This window comes from Labrus bergylta, chromosome 17 (genome assembly GCF_963930695.1).
Source record: "Labrus bergylta chromosome 17, fLabBer1.1, whole genome shotgun sequence".
NCBI classification, from domain to species: domain Eukaryota; kingdom Metazoa; phylum Chordata; class Actinopteri; order Labriformes; family Labridae; genus Labrus; species Labrus bergylta.
In genome coordinates, this window is record NC_089211.1 from 7,810,053 (window position 1) to 7,829,016 (window position 18,964).

General features: G+C 45.3%; 1 long non-coding RNA gene across 1 annotated transcript in view; it reads right to left on the reverse strand.

Moving 5' to 3' along the window:
* LOC136183162 (uncharacterized) overlaps window positions 1-18,964 on the reverse strand; it is a 254,481-nt gene that overhangs the window by 2,990 nt on the left and 232,527 nt on the right. The gene's annotated exons all lie outside the window — the stretch shown is intronic.

The window sequence follows — 18,964 nt, forward strand, 5'->3', positions numbered from 1 at the left end:
AATCTTGCAATGACAGTAGGAAACCTCCCTAATGGGGCCCCATCTGACAGCAGTCACTCTAGTTGCCCTGCTGAACACTGGTGGGAGGGCCCTAATTAAACTTTTGCGTGGGGCCCCGACAAACTCTAGAATTGCCACTGCCAGGGCCAAGTATGTTCAGAGGTGGGTTTAAATCTGACCTGGTGCTCCTTTCCTGCATGTCATTCCCCTCTCTCTCTCTCTTTCTGATTTCTGACGCTGTCATTTGTCCTGTCTTTATAATAAAACCCAAAATAATATGAGAACTTGTGTATGGTCAGAGCTGCAATATTCATTTTAACCAGCAGGGGGCGCCAAAGTGTTTCCTCAGCTTCTAATGAAGTCTGATCTGATAATTCTGTATTTGGCTTTTCATGAGTCTTTGATAAACTGAACACACATAAAAAAAACACAGTTATTTCTGATGCACTAAATCAACATTAACAACTTTAACTTTATTACAAAATACAAAAAACGACATTACAGTTAATCTAAAATCTTAAATGTTTGGTTTAAAGATGTATAAATGTAAATATCTGAGGATGACACTGAAGCTATTATTTCTCTCATCATCTCTCTTTATATGTGAACTCTTTTTTGTCTCAAGTTGAAGAGTTTCCCTCAGGGATTAATAAAGGATATCAAATCAAAAATGGTGAGTTCATGACTTTGTGTTCTTTTCATGTAATTGCAGAGTGTAGCCACCATGGGGCGCCCGGCACGCTGTGGTAATGCTCCTTCATTTATACAGGAGCAGATTTTAGGTCCCATTTCCTTCATGTCTGATGATACAGATAAGTAATTCATTAGATAGCTTTCTGATTGGTCCTTTAGATAATAGTGCAATTTAGAAAAACATGATATGATCTCAAAATACATTAAAACCATTTCTGTTTTATATCATTACAGAATCTTTTATTTACTCTACCACACGCCCTGTTTATTCACCAGGACTTTCCTAATGTCATTTCTGGGGGGTGTCAGTGTGTCTACTGGGGATGTAGGGCTGGAGCAGGTCAGAGATCTAAACGGGTTCCTGATCATGCAGAGCTTTTTAAACAAAACAAGGACTTCAAAATGAATTCTGGCTTTCAATAGAAGGAGAATAAAACAGGAGTGATCTGAGAGGAGGACCTGCTGGACCTTTTGACAATCTGACCACTGCATTTTGAATAATCAGTTAACTCGCTGAGGCCGCTGAAAAGGGAAGCAACTTGGGGTTAAGTGTCTTGCCCGAGGACACATCAGACATGTGGCTGCAGGAGCTGGGGATTGAGCCCCCGATCTTCCGGTTAGGAGACGACCGACTTTACCAACTGAGAGGCGCCCCAGTGATAAGCTAAGACACATGTCTGTGTGCAGAGATCCCAAATCGAAGGAGACTCTCTGTTACTGCACTTCTCGGGTCACACCAGAGGTCCTGAGTCGTCTTATTCTCAGCTCTCTTTTTTCCTGGAGTGTAGCCCGTCCTCTGCAGGATCGTGATCTGACATTTTGTCACAGAGCATCAATATTGACATCCATAATGTTTACTGTGATTCAAAGTGCACTGCACGCTCCACCTGTAGGATGAATGCAGGTCCTTCTGATGTGTGTGTGTGTGTGTGTGTGTGTGTGTGTGTGTGTGTGTGTGTGTGTGTGTGTGTGTGTGTGTGTGTGTGTGTGTGTGTATAGGCTCACAACAAGCAGTGGTGTGTGTGTGTGTGCACGGGGAAACTTTCCACTACACAAACACACACACACACACACACACACACACACACACACACACACACACACACACACACACACACACACACACACACACACACACACACACACACACACACATACACACACATACACACACACACACTGCTGATGAGTGTATGGTCAGTAATGACCAGTTATAAGCTAAGACACATGTCTGTGTGCAGAGATCCCAAATCGAAGGAGGCACTTCCCGGGTCACACCAGAGGTCCTGAGTCTTCTCAGGAGGTGCAGCCTCTGACAGCTTCTACCTGGGCCCTCCACATGAGTTTGTTATTGATGTGGATGTTGAGGTATTTGAAGGACTCTACCTGCGTGATGGTGTGATCATGGATGACCACATAATGAGAGGTCACCAACAGGCCTGGGGTCAAACACCCTCTCCTCTGTTTATAAAACAAACATCCTTTCAGATGAATATCTCCATTTATTCAATGAACTCTATGAGGCTTTTCAGGAAATTTACAAAAATATTCCTACTGAAAAGCTCTTCATGCACAATAACTTGTAAATAATGTATAAAAACACAATAAGTGAAATATACATGTACACTGTGGGTAAAAAAAAACAAAAAACGCCCCTTTCTGGAAGGGCTTGGGTGTCTCTGGCTTTCTTGCTCCATATCCCATTGTTTACGGTGAGAAGGCAGACTCAGAGGGCAGAGCAAACACCTAGCTGACATTTTGTCACAGAGCATCAATATTGACATCCAAAATGTTTACTGTGATTCAAAGTGCACTGCACGCTCCACCTGCAGGATGAATGCAGGTCCTTCTGATGTGTGTGTGTGTGTGTGTGTGTGTGTGTGTGTGTGTGTGTGTGTGTGTGTGTGTGTGTGTGTGTGTGTGTGTGTGTGTGTGTGTGTGTGTGTGTGTGTGTGTGTAGGCTCACAACAAGCAGTGGTGTGTGTGTGCACAGGGAAACTTTCCACTACACAAACACACACACACACTGCTGATGAGTGTATGGTCAGTAATGACTTCTAGAGGTGGTCGCACTCACACTTACTGCACCGCCTGCCTAGAGGTAAACGTCTCTATGTGTTTGTTATTTTCAGTCGTGCTGGTTTTGATTTTTCTCTGATGCTTAAGCAGCTTCTGTTTCTTAAAACAACAACACAACAATGTTTAGGGTCATTATCTGTGCAGACATCTCTGGTTTTATTTGTCCAGGTTTCAGAAGTGCTTGTCTGTGACTCTGCTTCCTCCCCCGAACATAAGGAGGTCAGACTGTTTGACGGGAGTTACAACAAGTTCTCCGAATTAACTGACAAAAAAACCTGCCACTCATGTAATCTTATTCTTCTACTTTAAGGATGATTTCACTAGCAAGGACCATGCCACAACATAATTAGTTTGAACATTTAATGTGGACTGTACGATATATTGACAGATGTATGTGTATGAGAGGGCTGTAGGTGTGAGATGGCCGTCTTCTTTCAGGCTGGTCTGGGAGGTTGATCGGGCGAGCGAGAGACTCAGAGTGGAGGTTCCGTCTCAGGTATGAATCCACCCAAACTTATTACGGCCCCCAAAATATCCAATTAAATGGAGCTTAGTTGAGTGTGGGCTCGGCACAGATCACTGAAGTTGTTACGGATATAGCCATTATAAGCCTGAGAAGACCAGCGCCCGAGGACCTGGACGATGTGATCTGAGATGCCTCGTCTGGCTGCGGTGGATGCTGCACTGATGCAGAAAGAATGAGTGGAATAGTGCTCTGAAGTTATTCCTGAGATTCTGAGTACTTGGTGTAGGTGTTTTTGGAACCAGAATCGGGTGGCCATTTTTCCAGTTTCGGTTAAGAAGAGTGGATGGTGTGGTAATGCTTGTGTAGCATACCTGGAGCTGATCTATCAGAGGCTCGTATGGGCTGAGATAGGAGTTGAGGCGGAAGATGAAGATGGGAGAAGAGACTCCGAGCTGATCTGTTTTACTCCGTCGGAGTGTGTATACAAGAGAATCCAAAGAATGGATGGTCATGTCTGATAGCTTCGGATGGATGGAAGGATTAAAGGCTGTTGAGGTTGGGTTGAATTCTGCGCACTTTAGGAACCCGAAGAAAGCCAGAAGGAACATGGATTCCAGGGTCAGATCAACCGTGGGGGATAAGTAGCCTGAACGAAGGGAATGAATGCAGAGACTGAGGAGGTCGGAGGTCAGAGGCAGACGCTTTGTTGTTGTGGTTGGTTTCTGTTTCTTTAAGTTTGATGAAGAAGTGTATTCCTGCTAGGTAGGTCTGAATGGTTGAGGACCTGACTTTATGTATGGAATGAGCGTGAGTGACGAAGTTGCAGAGGGACATGACGTCCAGTGAAGGAAAAGATAGCTGGTATGTAGCGTGAAAAGCCTTGAAGCAGTTCCAACTGGTTAGGTAGGCGGAGAGTGTGCTGGGAGCCAGGCTGTTAAGGATTGCGTCTTGTGAAGCTAGGGAGAGGTTTCTGAGTGTTGGAGCTAACTGAAAATTGTGGCTGAAAACGGTGGGACAGGATTGGAGTGCAGGTCCGATTCTGGGGCCAAGTGTCTGAATTTCTGAAATGAGAAACGAGACAATGCATCAGCTATAGTGTTGTGATGGCCTGGAATGTGGGCTGCCCTGAGGATGAACTGATGTTGAGCGTAATGTGAGTCTGCGTATAAATGACATTATGGCTGAGATCGACCCTTGTTAAGGATATCGACGACCGCTGTGTTATCGGAGCGTATGAGTATGGATTTTCTTGACCATTCGTGCCCCCAAAGTATTGCAGCTATGATTATAGGGTAGAGTTCGTGGAGAGCGGATGACGGAGACTTGGATTGTGAGTAGAGAGCTTTTATATCCGGGGGCCAGGTGGAAGCGAACCATCTTCCCCTGTAAAAACCACCATAACCTAGGGAAGGGGCTGCGTCTGTTAAGAGCTGGATGTCTTCGGGCTGTGTGATGAAATCTTCGTAAAAAAAAGAAATGCCATTCCAAGAAGACAGGAAATGTTTCTGTTTTGCATGCGTCATCTATGACGACTCTGTCGTGCAGAGAGGGGACGGAGGCAGCTTTTGTCAAGAGGCTGGAAAGGAAAGACTTGGCTTGGGGTATGATGCAGATCACGTAATTTAGGTGACCAAGGAGGGCTAGCAGCTGGAGTTTGGTGCATCTATCAGTCAGGAGATAGTTGGAAAGGAGCAGAGAGATGCGTTGTACCTTCTCTTGGGGCAATGATGCTTGGAACGAGACCGAGTCAAGAGTAATGCCTAGAAACTCGATTGAGGTGCTAGGCCCACAAGTCTTTTCCTCGGCGAGCGGCACGCCTAATTCTGTGAAAACTTGTGTGAGGGTAGCAGGTCCAGACTTTGGAGGTGATGATGGTGGACTGACGACGAGAAAATTGTCGAGATGATGCAATAGATGATGCAATATGTAAGGAAGTCTGTGATTATTTATGAGGATCCAGCACAGCGCCTCGGACAGCGAAAATCTTTGGACTGCTTCTGCAACCAAATGTGAGGCGCACTGAAAAATAATAGGCACCTTTCCAGCGCACCCCGAAGTAACGCCAGAAGTCTGGACGAATGGGTAAGACCTTGAAAGCGCTGGTGATGTCAGCCTTTGAGAGCCAAGCTCCGTGGCCTGCTGAGCAGATGAGGGTGATTGCATGGTTTATTGTTGCATAGTGCATGGAGTAATCTGGACAAGGAATGATGCTATTGATGCTTGGGATGTGTAAGCCGTGTGGGGAGGAGAGGTCTATAATTAGCCTCTTTTTCCCTGAGTATTTCCGAGTGGCCACGCCTATCGGGCTGATTCGGGAACACTGAGAAGGGTGGCTTGTCGAAGGGCCCTATCATGAGACCTTCCTTAACCTCTCTAGCCAGCAGGGAATTGACGGTGTCAGGTTCTGTGAGAGCAGACTGAAGGTTGTGGCAAGTGTGAGAAGTGTCAGGAAGTACGTCTATGCCCGGATGGAAACCGTGGATGAAGCCATGCAGAAGAAAGTGGACAAATTGTCTGTCTGGGTGGTGTTCGAGGGCGGATGCGAGAGCCTTTACCTTGATTGGCGTGCCGAGGTGCCGTGCTAGTCATCCTGTTGGTGTTGTTGGATTGTGAGGGCAGGTGCTCCTGGCATGAGCGCCCCCACAGAAAGAGCAGACGTGCAGGAGGCGGCAGTAGGAACTAGTGCAGCCGAGATAATTGAAGTTATTGCACACCATCCTGCCTGCTTGGGAGAAAATTGGGCGACCTCTTTTGTCCATGCCCTTGGGTGTAGGGACGTTCACTGAAGGATGAATGTCCAAAGGTTTGGGAATGATTGGAGGTGGCGGTGCTGCCGATGAGAGTCGGTTAAGGGCTGGAGAACTGCGTGAAGAGAATGGGCGGGATTGAGGAGGTGGAGCGCTGATGCTGTGGCAGGATGGGAGGGGGCCCCGCATAGCTCGCAGGAAAGAGAAGTACAGGCTGCAAAGATGCAGCATTAAAATTCAGGGTGTCGAGCACTCCCCAGTATGTTCTCTGATTGAACTGTTGTATGCGGCCAGCTGTCTGATTAGCGAAGTGCACGTGGTAGCTGTAGAAGCCTGTGCCCCCGAAACATAAGGCCATGTCGAGGATGATTAAAAGACAGATTAGTAGGAAATGAGGAGAGATTCGAGACGCCAAACTGTGTCGAGGCTCGTGGATGAGCTGAGGAGTTGGCTGCGAGAGAGGTAGGATGAGCTGAAGCTGTGCTACCGAGTGAGGCTGAAGGAAGGTTAGAGAAAGGGACGAGGGGACGAAAGAACGTATATGCACAGGGATTTTGTGAAGCCTGCGAAAACAGGGATGAAAAGAAAGCTGTGACAGCTTGAGAGAAATCATACACAGAGGGAGCAGGCACAGGGGGTGATACGACCTGACTCCCACCAGGGGGAGCTGGAGTTGGAGGCTGCGTTCGTGGGAGCGGCTGAGACCTCGTGATGTCGCGCCTGGCATCTCCGACAGTGGCTCGTCCTGATGAGGAAACAGGAAGCGCGGGATACTCGGTTGGTGTTGTGTATATGGATGATGAGACCAGCTGGAATAGCCTTGCCTTATTGTCGTTGCTGTGGAATGGAATGTCTTTGGTTTTTAGTGCTCGTATTTGGCGAGCCACTGTCCAGTTCCTGATGTCGGGCTCTGTTTGAGGACGTGGACTCGGCGGAAACGGAGAAGATTGTGCGCTGTGCCGTGCAGGATATCTGGGGACGTGGCACTGTTGTTTGCTGCTACCATCCCAGCCCATGACGTCGTTGGGCTGCAGTCCCTGGTGACGGCAGCGCTGAGGCCTGTGATCAGCTCGGAATCGGAGAGATCACTTTCGGGGAGAGACGGCTCCGCTGTGGTGCTTGGCTGTGGTTTGACTGTTCGTCTGTGGGTTGCCGGTAATCCGTTTCGAAAAGCTCGTTGTAGAGGTCATCGTCCGGATCGTGCAGATAAAGTTCAGGATCCATGTTGAGTAGGCTATATCTATGACTTAAACTTAGAGTATTTCTTTTTTCTTTCTTTTTAAACTGTGGTCAAGCGTTTGAGGCTCTGTCTGTCTTCCTTCCTAGAAAGATCTGAGACAAACGGGGTGTGGTGAGTGACCAGGTGTTAAGTAGGCTGTCAGGTAATTGGAGGTGTGGTTTTTGGCGTGGTCCTGCTCCCGAACCTAAGTTAATACATTAACTCCATTTATTCCCTCGAACACTACAGGAAGGATCCCAGTCTATTCCCCTCCTCTATACCTGTGCTTAAGGGCTTTGCTAAAAATAAAATCGATATGGCAAAATATGGTCATGTGCTCCATGCATATACATGCATCCATGCAGATGTTGCAGAATCGATTCGGCTGCAAAGCTGTGATGACGGTTTTAAAAGACAAGTGACCTCTGGTGCAGTTCACAATAACACCACAGCCATCGCTCTGGGATTCAAATATCTAGGATCCCTGAGGACCTGAATGGAGTTGAAGGATCCTTAATATGCGTCTGCTGTCGAGGACATGGTCATTATCAAAAATCAATGTGCATCACGATATGTATCGTATCGTGGGGTTGATGGAAATACCCGCCCTAGTTTGGATCCACACACCTTTTACCACCAATCAAGCCTGCACACCTGCAGCTCATCTGCAATCAAGCTACCTTCTGTGCATACTGCACGGTATAAAAGCCGGCTCTGTCTTCCACTCGACGCCAGACCGTCCGTTTACCCACCGTCCTATTCAATTCTGGCTTTTTCTTTGTAAGGATCTTTGAAAACTTTAAGGTTTACTCCAATAATCTTCTCATTGCCCGTGTTTAGATTTCCGTGCTAAAAGCTCCGAGACCTCAACTCTGCAGCTCTGCTACACTGACTCTGAAGACCGGAGAAACTGAAGAACCAGACACCAGAACCCCGCTCTCAGACCTTGGACCTCCCAGTCAGTATCCAAAATAACAAACGCACAAAAAACTACTGCTCACCCTCACTCCTAAACTGTTTGTTCGCGTTGTGGGTCAGTCTGCGTTCTTTATAAAAATCACAAACATTACTCCATGACAGGATGTGATATGAGCTGCACGGTGGTGCCGTGGTCTCAACATTAAGGTTCCTGGTTCAGTCAGGGCCTGTTGTCTCTGGAGTTTGCATGTTCTCCCCGGGCACACGTGGCTTCTCTCTGGGTTCTAACCAAAGTCCAAAGACATGCTCCTTAGGTTAACTAGTGATCCTGTTGCATGTGAACGTGTCTGGTTGTTTGTCTCTGTGATGATGCTTTCACACTTTCATAAATCTTGCCCTCGGGCTCCTCGGCAGAAGTGATCTGGCACCTGGTCCACACAGGGACTTGAACTGGAGGGTCGCTGGATATCAACCAAAGTTCCTACAGACTGAGCTACTGCCGCCTCCCAGCATACCCAGCTAAGCGTCAGACTTGCATGAAAGCCTGTCCAACATTTACTCTATATTCTGGCTTCTTGCTCGCTCACTAGAGTGTAGCCCGTCCTCTGCAGGATCATGATCTGACATTTTGTCGCAGAGCATCAATATTGACATCCATAATGTTTACTGTTTTTCAAAGTGCACTACATGCTCCACCTGCAGGATGAATGCAGGTCCTTCTGGTGTGTGTGTGTGTGTGTGTGTGTGTGTGTGTGTGTGTGTGTGTGCGCGCGTGTGTGCGTGCGTGCGTGTGTGGGCTCACAACAAGCAGTGGTGTGTGTGTGCACGGAGAAACTTTCCACTACACAAACACACACACACACACACACACTGCTGATGAGTGTATGGTCAGTAATGACTTCTAGAGGTGGTCGCACTCACACTTACTGCACCGCCTGCCGAGAAGTAAACGTCTCTGTGTTTGTTATTTTCAATCGTGCTCGTTTTGATTTTTCTCTGATGCTTAAGCAGCTTCTGTTTCTTAAAACAACAACACAACAATGTTTAGGGTCATTATCTGTGCAAACATCTCTGGTTTTATTTGTCTAGGTTTCAAAAGTGCTTGTCTGTGACTCTGCTTCCTCCCCCGAACATAAGGAGGTCAGACTGTTTGACGGGAGTTACAACAAGTCCTTCGAATTAACTGACAAAAAAACCTGCCACTCATGTAATCTTATTCTTCTACTTTAAGGATGATTTATTCCCTCGAACACTACAGGAAGGATCCCAGTCTAGTGCGCCGGTTTCTCCTCCGTGTGAAGTCATCAGATAGGACAGTGGATAGAGTCGGAAACCAGGGAGAGAGAGCGGGGAACGACATGCGGGAGGGAGGCCGCCCGCTTGAGACGACAGCCTCAATACATGGGACAAGCGCCCTAACCATTGCGCCACCAGCGCCCTGACTTAATGTGTTCATGACAGCTGTAACAGTGTGTTACACCTAGCCTTATCATGTGGAAGAAGACATTTTTGAAAATGTTTCATGTGTGGACGGGATTCTTTTTGAAACAGAGAAGGATAACCTCTGTTACCAGCTTACATGAGGACTAAGAGAGCTGAGGTTTAATGTTTGACATCGATGAAGCTGCGAGATCTGCAGCTGGCTCCACATCGTTGTTTTTAACACATCGTTATAGATGTGAAAACACTAAAACAGAAAGATGCAGAAAAACAAGTTCAACACTTCCTCACAAAGACACAAACTGACGCACACTCACACAAAACATCGAGAGGAAAAGACGAACAATAGAACAAGAGATGCAACAAATTCCTTTATTTCAAATCTTTCTGTAGAGATTGTTTTTTAATGAAATGATTGCAGCAACTTCTTTATCGTCTTCCCCTCTTTGATTTGTTGCCCTTTCTGTAAACCCGTCTTTATCAGCGATCAGAGGTGACTCATCCTGCCTCCCGTGTGCTGGCGGCATGCAGCATTTTCTCCTCACAGCTCAGGTTCACTTTGCGTTCTGTTTGCCGACACCTATCCTGAAACATTCCCGTGCTGTGTGGTACTTTAACACGAGTGTGCAGGCTGACACTGGAGGTCACAGAGAGCTCCTGATGGGTTTGGATGACTCCGCACACAGAGAGAGAGAGCGGTTCACATGTAGACCTGTTAATTTAGACGTGGTCACGGCAGAAATAACTTGGGGGGGCGGTCAAACCTGTGGCACACTTCTCATCTTACAGAGAACGCAGAGAGGACGGAGAGAGGAGGACAAGGACAGATTCTTTCTCTGTTCAGGACTACAGATCTGTAAGATTACGGATACATCTTTTTTTGGTCTTGTAAGGAGCAAGGTAGAACTTCTGGCCCCGTATCAAACATGATCTGTCTTTGAGATTAGAGTTTTGAGCTGCCTGGAGGTTTGAGGGTTTGATGGTAGTCATTAAAATCACGGCCTGTCGCAATAAAGTCACAAAATGTCACAAACTGACTGCAGAGACACAGGACAGGATATCAACAAAAACCAACAGGGAGAAAGGAAATGACTCCAAGGGACACAACATCACAGACACAGAAGATCTGCAGAAAAAAAATATTAGGACACAGAATTACAGAGAAACTGACTCAAAACTACAATGAAGAGACACATAAACAGACACAGAGAAACATAGTATTGCAACCAAAATACATAAAATGAGAACAAAAGCACATGTGTCATCGAGAGAGAAAAAGAAAATGACAGCCGAGACACAAAACAACAGCAAAGACACATGAACAAAAGATGCAAAATACTTCAGAAATACACAAAATGACCACAGAGAGACAGAGAGTAGGTACAAAAAGAGACAGGAATGCTTAAGACATCAGCAAGGAGACCCAGTCGTCGTCAGAAAGATCACGATGAAACAGAAAACAGAAGAAAATCACCAAACTACAAAGACACACCGGACCCCTACAGAAGAAGCACATTACTTCAAACTGACACAAAGAAAAGCTTGACATGCAAAACGACCACAGAAGAGTGCAAAATGTTCAGACAAAGTGAGTTTCTACCGTGCACTAAACTCTAAATCACTGAGCTGTCTGTTTTGAAGAGCAACATCTCTCTCTGCAGGATTCTGTCTCTACATGTGGAAAATGTCAGCTCTGAACCTGTGCTGCACTGAACCCTGTGTTGGGGATCACATCTCAGAAAGGCCACAACATCTGTAGAGTTTCTTCTTCGAGCACAGGATTCAACACATCTACCAGGAACAGAGAGGGGAATCAGCTTCCACATGAAATGAGATTTGGTGTCACAGTTTGAAGGAAATCGTGCAGCAGTGACTAAGTTTCTTAGACGTATTCACTACAGGAGCCTTAACTTAGAGAACAGTGTTTCACTGACAAAGTAGACTGTAGACGGTAGATACAGTGAAAAGCTGCTAAACAGGTTTTCAGGAGAGGGCCCTGCAGCAGTGTGGAACAGCCTGCAGAACATCAGGAGATATCTCCCGCCCCCTCCCCCCGAGAAACATCAACGTGCCGATTTTATGAATGACTGAAGCTGTTAACACACATGCACTCCAGAAAATTTCTAGAAAATTTCAGGCAGATCATCCTGAGTTGCTTGTTCCCACATGCACCTCAAAGCAGGAGTCTCAAGAGGCAGGACACCTCACCGGACAGTCCACAGGACACCTCACAGGATAGTTCAGGGAAGTGCACAGAGTAACTCAGAGACATTTTTATATATAAAAAGGATACATTTGTGACATCGCAAATAACAGACCCTCATACAAGAAGCTGGTTAAAATTCATCAGAACGGTCATCAGAAAGGGGGGCAGGTGTTATGAATAAATACATGACTGTTTGTTTTCAACCTAAGCTGTTGTTTCTGTTTTAATGCTAAATATTTGTTACAGTCCCTGATAAGTGCTGGTCCATTAAGCTCTCTGATGTTTGAATCCTGCTGTTCTGGTTAAAAACAAACAACAAGATTATGTTGTCCAATCATCAGAACCAATCAGCTTTGGCGTGCCTCAGGGCAGCATCCTGGGGCCTTTATAGTTTATTGTTTTTCCATTGATGATTCATGTTTACAGACTCTCAGGACTCTGAAGCAGGCTCTACTTGTAATTTCTGAGCTTTAGTGAGGAGTCTGGACCCATTCCTCAGTTTTTATTTGTTTTCTGAAACTTTAAACAGGATGTTTTTTACATCATGTATGTGCTTTCACCTTTGCTTGTGTTGCTCCTTTCTGGACTGGGTAGTTTTCTAAACTCTCCCATGTTATTAAATTGGTTGAGTTCTTTTCCCACTCTGCTTGTTTTTTGTCTGCAGGCTGTTTTCTTTACCTCCCCCGGCGTCCATGCTGAAACATTACTAAACACTAAATAAGGAGGACCCACAAGGCATGAGATCAGCATTACCTTTATTCCAGACCTTATAATAAGATGAAACAAAATAAATCATCATTGAAGAGACCTCTTATGTGAGGTGTGACGTCACTCACTGTTTGTTGGGTGTGTCTGTGATGTCAATGACAACAGCTCCGGGGGGTGTGAATGTCAAATTTGTTTACAATGAAAACTTCACTGTAAAGGTTTCCACACTCACAGGTGAGCTGTGGAGGAGGGGCCTAGGTGACGTCACACACAGGGTCAGGATGACTAACTTATCTGTGACACTCTGCAACCCATGCAAAACACCACATGGTTAACATCACTTTTAAAATAAATAAATCCCCCCCCGTGAGCTGCATGTGTAAACAACCAGGTCAGGAGAATTTCAGGGGCAGTCCTCCTGAAATTAACTAGAAATACTGTATGTGAGCGGCAGAAATCGGGAAATTCTTGCTTCAGCGGACAATATTTACCATCATCACTAATTGAAAGTCCAGATGAAATGTAAAGAATGTAGAGAAACACCTCCTGCTTCCAGAAACATTCACAGAGTCATAAATGTGGACTAAAGAACAGTCCAGAATAATCCACAAAAACACTAAATTTACCAGTTTCTAAATTTTGATTGATAAAAATTACAGTTGCCAAATGTTTTGGGGAAAATATTTTGCACTTTTTAAAACTGAAACTCTGTAATTGTGAGGTGAATCTGAAGATAACACCGGCGTTATACTTTTAAAAAATTGAGTATTCCTTTATTGGCAAAAAGGTTTGCTTCAGCTCAGATTCTGAGGGAAAGTCCGACATCCCCTGCAGCATGTCTCTGAAGGGTTTCCAGTGTGTTTCTTTACATATATTCAAAAGCTCCAGTCCATGCAGCTACTGTTCTCCAGTCTGAGCAAACATGATCATTAAGATGATCTCTCTGATTGTGTTTGAGGCTCCAGCATAAGTACGGTGATTATGAGGCGAGCAGGAGACGAGCTGTGACCTGAGAGTCCCATTAGAAGAACATGTGTGTAGTAATGAGAATCACCTCATGTATGTGCAGTGTGTGTGTGTGTGTGTGTGTGTGTTGGACTGTTTAAATGACACGAACAGGTGGAATATTTCAGAGTCATGTTTCAGTCCGTGCAGCTGAGCGCCTGCATGTGGACTCCTCCTCTGATGATGTCATGATGGTTCTGTGGCTGTTACATTGTCCGCCTTTTGGAAATCACACATGTGGCTGCACAGGTGAGTCACGCTGGAAGGGTTCACCTTTTTTTAGGTCATAAATGGGAAGAGCGCAATAACACAAACGCTTTCTCCTCTTCATGACCACTTCAGGTGCTTTACACTACATGCGTACAGTCAGGGTTGTGTTTCATGTCAAGGGAAAAAATTGTCATTAAAAGAGCAGACTCTGTTGCTTCGTACCTGTTCAACGTCTTTCTTCAATTCCCCCCTTAGACCCCCCCCCCCCTCCCCCTCTCTGACAGGGAAAGTCTCCCAGAGGTGCTGCATGTCAGCAGCTAAGGAAGGCAACTGCTGAAGGCCCCAGGCCATTTAAGGGGCCCCGTGAGGGTTGACAAACTTTAGATTTCAGCAGTGGCTCAAAATGTGCAAATTTTGCAACAACAGTAGGAAACCTCCCTGAGGGGGCCCCATCCGACAGCAATCACTCTCACTGCACTGCTAAGTGTTGCAAGCATTATTCCTGTAAAAGCCATGACTTATGACTCAATGTTCTGACACCAGGAAAAGAGATGAAAAAGTGCCCCCTCCCAATGCTGATAATGGAAACTATCATCCATCCATCCATTATCTTTACCGCTTTCCCGTTCAGGGCTGGAGCAGATACCAGCTGTCATTGGGCAAGAGGCGGGGTTACACCCTGGACTGTTCACCAGACAATCAAAGGGCTGACATATAGAGACAGACAACCAGCCACACTCACATTCACACCTACAGACAGAACACAGAGAGAACCCACACATGCACGGGAAGAACATGTAAACTCCACACAGAGAGGCTCCTGTCAGATGGGGACTCAAACCAGGAACCTCCTCGCTGTGAGGGGACAGCACAAACCACTGGAGCAGCGTGCAGCACAACTATTATTAAGATTTCAGGGGCAGCCTGCCTAAAATATTCTAGACATTTTCAGGATTACATTTGTGAAAATGGCTAAATAAAGAGCAGTGTCCTCAAAATGCACACGAAAAGTGGGCGTTGAATGTATTCCCTCATGTCCCCCAGCCTTCCCACATGCCTGATTTTAAAGCTTGACTGTTTAATTTACCGCCTGTAGAAAGTGAATGTAATGATTTGGCTGTAAATTGATGTTGTTGGATCCGCTGAGAGGATGAAAAGACACACCAGAGACACTATGCCAACAGCTGGCTTTGAGGAATCAGAGTGTTTGCAGTTTGAGATGTTTAGCTTGAATCGAGTCATTAATTAGTATTAATTAAGAGATGACAGGGGAAGGTAGAGAGTGGGGAGCGTGAGCGTAAACATGGGAGGGCTGAGGAGACAGATGTGTGTTCAAAGAGGCCTCAAATGAAACGCCTGTGAAATGTTCTTCTGATTCTCCATTTTCTTTCTATCAAGCCGTCTTTTAAAAGTATTTTGAAGTGCAGGAGGTTCGGAAAGAGGCGACATACAGGAAGGTGAAGTCCCGAATGTATTGATGGACTGACAGGTGCTTAAATAAATTCACACGTCTGCGGCAGTTTAGAAATCCAATTCACTCGCTGATTGAGGAAAAAGTTACAGAACGTCAAAAAAGTTTCACACCTTCAGATTGAAATGAGTCATCTCAAAGCTCGAGGACGAACACACAAACCATTCTCTGTGTGTGTGCTGAGTGGACAAATACCCACTTTATATGAGACTTATATTCAATTAATCTTTAATAGGACTGTAGAGATCAACTGCATTATTCCTTGTTATAAATTTCTACATTTACAATCTAACCCTGAGGGAGAAAAAAAGGAATAACAAAATGTAAATGTAATAACTTAAAGAAGCAATACATAACTCTGATTCGTAGTGTTTAAAATGGGTACTGCGGTCCAGATTCAAAACATTGCCCCCCCCCCCCCCCCCCGTATAGTCTATGCTCACGCAGGTCACCATGTGGTGGACACTGAAGCTTCAGTGTTTATCCAGCTCTGCATCGGTCTGTAAACCTTTCTGTGTTCTAACCTCTCTCCATTTTTTAAAATCATCTCCAATATTGATCCTAGTTTGAGCACGTTTCTGCTCGTGGAGCTTATTAGAAACATGCAGAGGCTTTTTAGGTCGGGTACAATCACTTCTTTCCGAACCAGTTCTCTTGCCCGCTTCCATCACTGCAACACCTGTTGACCTGATAACTGCTCTCATATCTGGCAAACCGAGGGGCGTCCAAAACGGCCGTGTGGGTGTGTCTTAAAACCGCCTACCTTCTCTGGTCCAAACAAATCCAGATCATTCAGAACCTGAATCTAAAGTTAGAAGAAGGACATACTGGCTGCTGCATTGTTGTCAGAGAAGCCAGCACTTCAACATAGCATGTTTCCTTAATGCCTGATCATATAGTAAGCTCACTTTATCATTTCACTCACTACACATCTCACTGATTGATACTTAATAACATGTTTATTTCTGCTGTGAAGTTAGACATTTTAACATTGGGCTCTATGGGCACTGACTCTCTTTTAGAAACAGCCTCAAGGGGACACTATAGGAACTGCAGTTTTTTTCTGTGTTCAGCCCCAGAGATTTCTATTTGTTACTCTATGCCTTTAGTGTTTTGTTAAAATAGATTTAAAAGTAGAGTTCTTATTTGAAGCAGAATTGTCCTTTCAAACACTGTGGATTCAGTGAAGGCAGCACAGGCTCCAGCTGTAAGGAGCAACATTAACTGGATTAGAGGACCTTCCTGCTAATGAGAAGAAAACACTTTCTCTGTGGGGGGTTTGACCTTCCTCATAGCAGAGTCCGACACTGTGTGATAATCAGCTCGACAACTGCTGCAAGTAGAGCAGGATAGGAAACTTTATACCTGAGGGGAGATGTCAGGCAGCAGCAGGAGCGTTATTTATGTTTGTGTGTTTTGGTGCTGCTTTCACACATGAACAAAACTCCTGAGACATTTTAAGGGTGTGCTGCATGCAAATGGTTTTCTCGTCTTCTGCCTACTCAAGGTGCTTTCACACCGCAGGTCACACCTACACATTCACTCACTGATGGCTGCTGAGTAAAGAGACCATCAGAAGGAACTAATCCATTCATACACCACAGACAAAGCACTGGGAGCAACTTGGTGTTAAATGTCTTGCCGGGGATAGAACCCCCAACCTTCCGTTTTAGAGATGACTGACTCTACCACTGAGCCACAGCTGCCCTTGTCTGCTGCATGTTCCCCTCTGACTTTATCGGAAGTTTTTCCTGCCAGCCCCCGATAGTTTATTATCTGTGTGAAGTCTGGGTGAGCTCTAAGAACGCAGAAGGTAATATTCAGGAAAAGGGGGAGTGACCAGCACACGTCCATAAACTGTATAGCGTGCGATCAATTCGATCTCCATGTATGTCATGAAACTGTTTCACTACGTTGTCTGATCGCCAATTTGTTGTTGAACTTGAAAAAGTCAAAAAACGAACATTACAGCGTCAGACTCAGTTGCTTTTCAGAAACATTTCCTAGATATTTCAAGGGTGCATATGTGAAAACAGCTGAGGTCACCATACCAAATAAAAGCATTATCTGAATCATCTTCTCCTGCAGACTGATGAAGAAGAACAAAACACCCTGTTTAAATACGGAACATGTTTGTGTCACTCTGAGGGCATTTTAGTTTCGCCTGACGTTTTCTCCACGCGTCCACACCCACCTGTGATCGACTGGCTTGTTTTGTGGGTCATTAGTGGCATAATGAGCCCCTGCTCTGATTGGCCGCCGCAAACAATGCCTGCTGAAGCAGAGAGAGGATGTTTGTTAGTACACAAACAAACCTGGTTCATGATTATTTACATACTAAATAACACTTTTCTCACTGTGACCTAATTAGGAGGGGGGGGGGGGGGGGGGGTCAGACTTTACAGAAACAACAGCTCAATCCTGTGCAGAAATACACAAAAATAAGCATTTTTAAACAAATGTTCTCGGAATTAAAAGAAGTATAAGTAGCTTCAAAAGAAAGGTAAGATGTCCAGTAGAGGCTGGATTTATAAATGAAGCTGCCCTAGGAACCCCATGGTCTTGGTTCACTGTAAACAACCTGAATGGTAACACATTTAAAGTGCACTATCTCCTCAGGTGCATTTTACCTGATGCCTTGACCCCAATCTTGTTGAATACCTTCACTTCAAGCAATATTCTTTTCTGCTAGATGAATTAACAACAAACCAGTAAAAAGAGTAGTGAACTGCAGTTCCTCTTTGGTCCACTAGAGTCTGTCTCCTGCAGTGAGTCAGTCCCCATAGAGCCCCATGTTAAAATGTCCATCTTTACAGCTGCAGTTCCTCCAGTGTCCACTAGGGTCAGTCTCTGACATTTAAAGAAAGGTGCCTGTGCAGGAGGATCGTGACCTGATGTTATTACGACCTCCTCACGCTCTTTTCAATGCAACGGAGCTGCAGCTCTCCTCTGAGCTCCCTCCTGACCTTCTCTCTCTCCGTCACTTTAAGGCCGGGCCCGACTCCCTGCAGAGTAAAATTTCGGTGGCTCTGGTATGTGCGATCTCATACTTCGGGTCACCGCTCAAACACCAAACATGAGCTTCACACTCGGCTGCAGACCAACCGACCCAGGACCCCCTTCATGAGTAAATCCAGACATGAGAGGGAACATAAAGCATCGATCTAAAACCTGCTCGGCCTAAACTCTGGACTAAGCTCTGTGAATATTTGGAGGTGTATTCTCCCTGTATTTATTTTGTTTCAAACTGAGATGATATAAACAACCCTCGTTTCAATAAAAGATCTGTCCTCCCTGACATCTGTTTCACCTGTTTCACTCTTTTATCTGCTGACGTCTGACATTCTTGACTTTATTAAAATGTTCTTTCTGTTTTTCCGTAAAAGACGTTCTCGTTGGTATTTCTTGTTTTCTCATTTTGCTGTGTTCCCAAAATTCTTTTCATATTGTGCCTGTCTATTGCGCAAGTCTGCACCCTGGAGATAAGATGTTTCTTGTGGAAATGTAGAAGGTGATTGCCCATTGCATGTTTTCACTGCCACTTTACTTCTTGTTGCACTTTGTGTTTAAAAAAAAAAAGGGTACAAACATGCTCCTAAAGACCTTGATCCAGCTGAAATGAGAAGGGTTCGGTTTGGATTGGGATTGTGGATGAAGAGAGAGCAAGAGGGAGCGGCAAGAACAAAGCTATGGACCATAGAAATAAAAAGTGATTTCCTGATTTGAGTAGATTTGGCTCTCGTTGTAGGCTCTCGTGTTTCTTTTCACTCAGCATCCGTCTTCTGGATAGTCCTCGGTGACA